The sequence below is a fragment of the Camarhynchus parvulus genome, chromosome 1 (assembly GCF_901933205.1).
Source record: "Camarhynchus parvulus chromosome 1, STF_HiC, whole genome shotgun sequence".
Lineage (NCBI taxonomy): Eukaryota > Metazoa > Chordata > Aves > Passeriformes > Thraupidae > Camarhynchus > Camarhynchus parvulus.
The window spans coordinates 101,114,918-101,122,184 of NC_044571.1; the positions used below are offsets into that span (position 1 = coordinate 101,114,918).

At 38.6% G+C, this 7,267-nt stretch overlaps 1 pseudogene; it reads right to left on the reverse strand.

Moving 5' to 3' along the window:
- Nucleotides 1-954: 954 nt before the first annotated feature.
- On the reverse strand, nt 955-6,635 carry LOC115903318 (annotated as a pseudogene).
- Between the last annotated feature and the right edge of the window lie 632 nt (nt 6,636-7,267).

Here is a 7,267-nt window from a genome sequence, read left to right on the forward strand (position 1 = left end):
GTTTGTTTGCTCATACTAATCCTGTCAACTCCACAGGGAAAATGCAGTAGGGTGAAAGGCTTGTGCAAACCTCTCCCACTTGGCTTAGGCTACCCAATACAGCTATGGGATCAACTGTTGGGGTTGACTTTTAGTTAATCAAGGATTTATTGAACCACTGTGGAAGATTATGCTAATATCTAGTCAGTGTTAACAGGCATAGAGTGCAAGAAAATGGAACCTAGAGATTGGAGAATTAAGCCCATTAAGTTTTAGGTGCCAGAATTTGCATCTGCAAGTTAAGAGGAAGAACAGTGGGGTTCAAACAAACAAAAAGCCCAAGACCCAGCAGTAAGACTTCACAGAATGAAGAGGCACTGAAATAAAACTATTGTCTTTTGTGAAACAAGGGAGAGAACCATCCTCTTCTGACAGCACAAGACTGATGACATAGCTGATGTTTTAGCTAAGTTAGAGCTGGCACCATAAGAAAATTAGGTAAGTTTTACTCTGAGCAAGGTGCTTGTACATTTGTTTTCCATGTATTAATTTAGTTGAAGTATTACAGTAAAAACAGAGGAACTGGAATAAAAAGAAGGTATAAAACCAGAACACTTATTTACAGCTAATTAATATATAAAATGCTAGCTCATAATGCTGACAAAGCATATTTCCACATCCCTTTCTGGTATTTTAGATCTACTGAGAAACAGATAATTTCTTACTTGACCACATATGTATATATATTTAACATAACAGCACCATAATCTGCAGGGTTTTTTTTTTCTCAAAACTTTGCGAGCTGCAACATATAAAAATGGAACCAAGGGATGAGATTGATCAGGTAAATCTTTTTATTCAACTTTGCATCACTGCAACACTACATAGAGACACTGAGAATACTAAAAAAAGTTGTGGCTCAGTAAGGCAGTAGGATAGAAATATCTAAAAAGAGGGATCTGCAGAGGATATATCTTAGTTCAGCAATCTTAAAGGATGCTTAGATTTCTGAAGAAGCTCTTTTGTCATATCCTCCATTTTGTCTCCACTGGAGCTGCAGATTTGTTCTCTTTACCCTTTTTGAGACTTCTTTTGTGCAGGGATTTAAAGAAAATACCCAATGTTAAGAAAATACAAAGAAATCAAAGACTTCTGCTCGTGTGCAATGCAGTACATAGTGTTTTGAGAAAAAAACTTGATGTAACTCCTGAAAAAGGTTCCTAATCAAGAGATTGACTGTAGACAAACCGCAGCTCAATGGCTATTTTAAAGGGTCCACAACAAGAAAATATGCTCTCCCCAGCAAGAAAACCCCTAGATTAACAGACAAAGAAGTTGACACTGATACATTGGTAGAGCAAAAGGGTCAAAAACAAGTAAGTAAAAAACTCAACCCCATGAAGACTTAAGAATGCCAGTATTTCTGTCAGGCCTCTAAGAAAATCCTCCATATACTTTCAACTCTTCCACTAACACATGCCTAGCAAATTATGACAATTTCTTTATGGAAGATTATTTGCTGACAAGTTTTCAGCTTGTCAGAAATCTGCATTATTTTATCCACTATTAACTGCTATCAAAATCTGCTGTTACTTTAGCACAAGGTTAAACAAAGCATTATCTACAGGATTTGAACAAGTTGTGAGACTATCCTAAAATGTGAGAAGTGACCTGAAACTACAGCACTGTTATGGAACACTAACATTTCTTCTCAAATACACAGCTGTTTTGCTTATCTGAGGAAGTTACCTGGAAAAAAGGAATGCCACTATTTGTGTGACAATATAGATTTGTATCCATTAAGTATTTGTCACAAGCAAGGCTTTCACTGGGTTCTTGCAACTCTCCTTTCTCTTCCAACAGGTCCTAAAACAGAAGCTTTCCAGAAAGATGTATTTAATGCCTGAATTTCCTTCATGAATGTATTAAGAATGATCAGTTCTATAAAACGCATGGAACTTCTATTTTTGAAAAACAAGAAAGAAATCTAAATTATTAATATCATTGCTTATTTTTTAAGAGATGTTTTTCGTTAAAAGCTCAGCACACTTGAGTCCAAGTACACTGTAAAACACTAAGACTGTAACAGCCCTGGGGTTTCAGTCAATTCTCCAAAAGGGCCTGGAAAAACCTCAAAGATGTGAAATATTCATTCAAGAGCCTCATTTGCCATTTGTATACATACATTCTTGCACTATCCTCCATCTCCTTTCCCACGCTGCTTAGCATAGCATCAAGATTTGGTTGCTTTTGCCTCAGTTGCTCCAGAAGTAGCTGCTGGGGCTCTGATCTCACAAGGGTGACAGGATAGAAGTAGTCCTTTCTCTGTGGAGTTGTCCCGTTAATGAAGATGATACACTTTTTAGTGTTTGCTTTAATTTCAGATCCTCAATTTTACACCAACTCACTACAGAAATCATGCCACGTTCACACACCATTCTTTCCATGCATCTTTAAAGGTGTAAGGCTGCCAGGTCATGTCCCCATCAACCTTCACTTATGAATTCTGGAACTCAAGCTGTTTTCTTTAAGACCATTCTGCCCCTGACCTGATTAAATACCTGTTGGAACATCCACTTTGAGATCCTCTTGCAGGAAACCATTAACCTGAGTTAGTCCATGCTGTACTTCTTCCTTAAGTGCCAGCTTCTGCTCCACAAGTATCTCCTGATCCACCTTTATCTGATCCAGAAGGCCATTTAGCACCTTCTCCTCAGCAGCCTTTTGGCTGCCAATGTGCTCAGCAATTTCAGCTATTGCTTTATCACAGTTTTCTTCATTTTTCTGAAAATGAAACAAAAAAACAACCCAACTAAAAACACCAAGTTAACAGGAAAGGTAAGACAATGGCCTCTTTTCTAAGATATGGTGCATGGTTAGTGACATGACCTGAAATGAAACAACTGAGAGCTCAGATTGAGAAGTTTCAGTGCCAGTTTTACACTCTCATTTTGAGAGCTATCTTCAGAAGAGTCAGTTTCTTAGAAAGTATGATCACGTTAGAAAGCTAGTCACAAGAATAAAGATGATACCATCTGGCTCAGACCAGACTCCTCATGCTTCTATGCACAAACCCTGCACAGAATTGGGATATTCACCTGAACATGAGCATCCTACAAGTACTAGGGGAAAAGGCAATTGTGTTTTCAGCCATTCCTATTGAAATGAAACTCCTGAAGTGTTCAGCAGGTGCAACAGATACAGAGTGGTCTTGAGACCACAAATGCTTTTAGTTTAGAATTGGACTTGATCCTTGAGATCACTTCCAACTCAGAATATTCTGTGTGAAGGAAGTTTCTAGTTGAGTTTTTCCTTCTGAAAGTTTGCAAAATATTGGATTTGCCTATTTTATTGCCTATTACAACAATAAAACCAGGGTGGATGTGAAATTGGGGATGGAAAATGAAAACAAAAACCAAAAACATGAGAGAGAAACTCTTAGATAAGAGGCCAGGATTTGTATATACTTAAAAGGAATACTTTCTCCCATATTGATTCAGTCTGACCAATAGTGTCATTTGCATTCTCCAGAAAATAGTCTGCATTTGATCACTGTGCATCTCCCAAGGACAGTACTGTAGATAAAGCTTTAGAATTAAACACCACCAAAATGATGTCAAACACTCAGATTACATGGTCAAGTCAGTTGTATGGCATTAGCCATGACACCATTTTTTGAGGTTATGGGCACTTGAAGTTCAAAGTCTTCCTCTTAATTTAGGCTTTTGATTTCCTCTAATTACATCTTCTCAAGCTCAGTAACATGAGTCTGCTATCAAAAAAAAATCATAGTTTTGTTTTGACTAGAACTTTTTTCTCCCCTCTACAAATTCTGCAGTCAAGTTTGTCTCAGGATGTTGCATTAGACTACAAATGACTATAAGTACCTTTTGTAAACACTGAAACTGCTGTTTCTCATTCTTGAATGACAACAGGTGCTGATTAGTAAAGTTGACTATCTGAGCAGTTGTAAATTCACCCCATGTATTGGTATGCTGAGACACATTTTTGAGATTGGTGAGAAGATGTTGACAGTGGTGACTGGATTCTTCCAGCATTGCCTTGTTTTCAGCATTTATGCTCCTGAGCTCTTGAGAGAAATTATCCAGAGAGAGATGCAGCAAATTTGCTGTGATTGGAATTTGTACTGCTGACTAAGTCTGTTCCTGCAACAACATATTTGTAGGAGTTTAGAGATTTTGAAAGGTAGATTTTAACACAGTATACTTTTAGAAATATGAAATCAGAGCCAGCAAAATAGCACAGTTCTATCAAACCAGTTAATTATAATATTTTTGTTCTACTTAGCAAATTCGCAGCACTTGCAGCAGTAGGTGCGCTAAAAAAACAAACAAAACCCCCACCAACCAAAAAAACCCAAAAGAGAGCAGAAAAACCCTAAGCACAAACTAAAAACATCTTCAGCAAGACCTCAGTTATTCAGTCTGCAATTGAATGAAACATATTGCAACAGATACATTCTTATGCTTCAAGCTAAACCCTTATAATATGTTCTGAAGTCCAGACACTGAGGGACACTCCATAGCATATTGCTCCCAAGATGATACTTTCTTATCTCAACACGCTCAGGAGACAAGTTCAAGGGCAAGCCTTTTAGAACTACTGGGGAAAGGCCAACTGTGATCTACACTCTGTGGCAGAACCCAGCCCTAACACACAGGCCATGCCCAGCAGGCTTTATGAGCACATTAAGATGGAGAGCATCCAATTTTGACATTCTCTTCATATACAGTTTATCTTGTCTAAGTGTACAGCAAAGAGAATGTGCCCCTTACAGGTGAACATCTTCTTGCATAGCATTGTTGCTGGTCTGCAGGCTTCCATTTCTTGTGAGTACATCAGTTAGGTTTTTCTGAGTCTCCTGAGCAAACAGGTTGAGCTGGCTTTGCAGTAAAGACATCCATTTGGCTGCACTCTATCAAGAAAATTACCACAAGTTTCGCTGTTAATTCTGCACTTGTTAACAGTCTTAAAGTATACTTGAATACCTGAATTAAAAATACAGAAAAGGCAGGGTTTTGCAATTCTAAAGCAGAAGGCACAATTTTTGTGGAGTGAAGATACAGACATTTTCTTTTTGGAGACATATGTAAATGCACATATACTGGATATACAGCAAGGGGAAGGGGGTTTTTGCTACATTCCTACATAAACTACTTCAAGCAGCCTAACAAAAGCTGAATAGAATTAGGATCAAGTTACTGTCCTCCTAACATTTTTTCTGAAGCAAGTACAATGGTTTACTACCACATAAGATTTTAAATCAAAGCAAGCAATCACACGTGGTGTTAGGATGTTTTCTTACTCTAAGGATACCTTTCTATGGTGCCAACCTTGTCATTTCCACTTCTTTTAAGCTGTCACAATTATGCTGGAGCTGAGCAAAGCCACCGGCTGTTTGTTCCTGGTTTTTTTTCAGAGTGAGAAAAAGATCTCCCAAGAAGGTATCCATTTCCTTTTTATGGTCCTCCATCTTAAAAAGAAAAGTTTTACTTAAATCAAGATATAAAAAGATAACTATAAGAAAACGGAATTATTTCCTAGCATAACAAGATAGACTAGAATTCTAACTTGAAGCAAAGGGCTTCAATAAGTGCAGTATTGTTTGCACTTATGGTTGTTAACAAGATAAAGCATCACATTCCCCAGGAAACAAAGGGACTATAGAAAAAGTTTGGTATGAAGGCAGAAGATTTTTGGAGTGGTAGGACTTGTCTAAGTTGACTTTTTTGTTTTAGATTTCTGAAATGCAGGGGGAGAGTATATTAAATGTATCATCAAATATTTAAGCATCCGTGTTTTGCCATTCTACTGTGGCACTTAGGCAAGCGGTTGTGCCAATATAGAGAACAAACAAATTTACCTCGCCCAGGAGAGGAAAAAAGTCTGAAAGAAAGTTAAAAGACAGAACTCATAGGAGTTCATAGATAAAGGGGGAAAGGCCAGACAAGAAGTGGAAACACTCTGACATACTGCAGAAAAACAAAGAACATATTATCTGTAAATTAAATAAAAAGAGAAGAGTACAAGGCAAAGAGGCAGGTCACGTGCATTATCTGGTCAGCCACAGCAGGATATTTCTTCATGTTACTCTGGAAATGACAATTTAACCACAAGACAAATTCTACCATTGGTGTCAAGCTATTTACTGCTCTTCCTAATCCAGTTTCATGCTCTTTTGAGGAAGAAGAAAAAAAACTTAAACCAGAACATGGCTGTTCCTCCATCTACATTTGTAAGAAGTTACTATGTACATATCCATGTGCTCTATTATGGCAGTATATGCTATTTAGTACATTACAGCTTCTGGGGGTGACATGGGAGAGACAGTCACGGTCAGGTGGTGAAGCAGATACAGGTAAAGAGCATCAGAAAAAATGTATAGCATTTACAGAACCCCTTTTGATCAAAACCAGTTTCAAATATTTAAGTAGGAGTATGCTAATGTACTAACAATTAATCTCAGGCAGCTCTGCTTTACAATCAAGTGATAGATTCTCATGCTGTGTTATTTTTTCAGACAGGTGAGAAACTTCAGTAGACACCAATTCTTTAAGAGAGGCAAAAGATGCTGATACAACTGATGCAAGAATATCTGCTGTAGAAGAACTGGTAGACAGGAGGTCACCTGCAAAAGAAATCCAGAGTTACAAACTTTTTAAAAATTCCCCTGTAAGATAGAACTCTTTTTTATTACTCATCACTTTATTGCCCCTTACAGGAAGGCTGTGGATCATCCCAGACACATCATTACTGGTGCAACTGTAATCATTATGTCACTTAAATGTCCCACCTTGACCCCAAACCCCACCCAAAAAGATGAGGAGCTGCCCCAACATCTCTGCAACCATTTGTAAGGAATTTTGAGGTCCCACCTTACCCCAACCCCATCCCCAGGAAGGAGAGGATTTACCCAAACATCTCCCCAACCATTTGTGATGAATTTTGGGGTTCCACCTTGACCCCAAACCCCACCTTGACCTCATAACCCCAATGAGAGGGGGAGGAGCTGCCCCAACATCTCCCCAACCATTGTGATGAATTTTGAGGTCCCACCTTACCCCAAACTCCATCCCAGGAAGGTGAGGATTTACCGAAATGTCTCTCCAACCATTTGTGATGAATTTTGGGGTCCCACCTTGAACTCCAACCCCCCCTTGACCCCAAACTCCTCCCTAGAAGGTGAGGATTTACCCCAAAATCTCCCCAACCATTTGTGATGAATTTTGGGGTCCCACCTTGCTCCCCGCCACCTCAACCCCTTGTG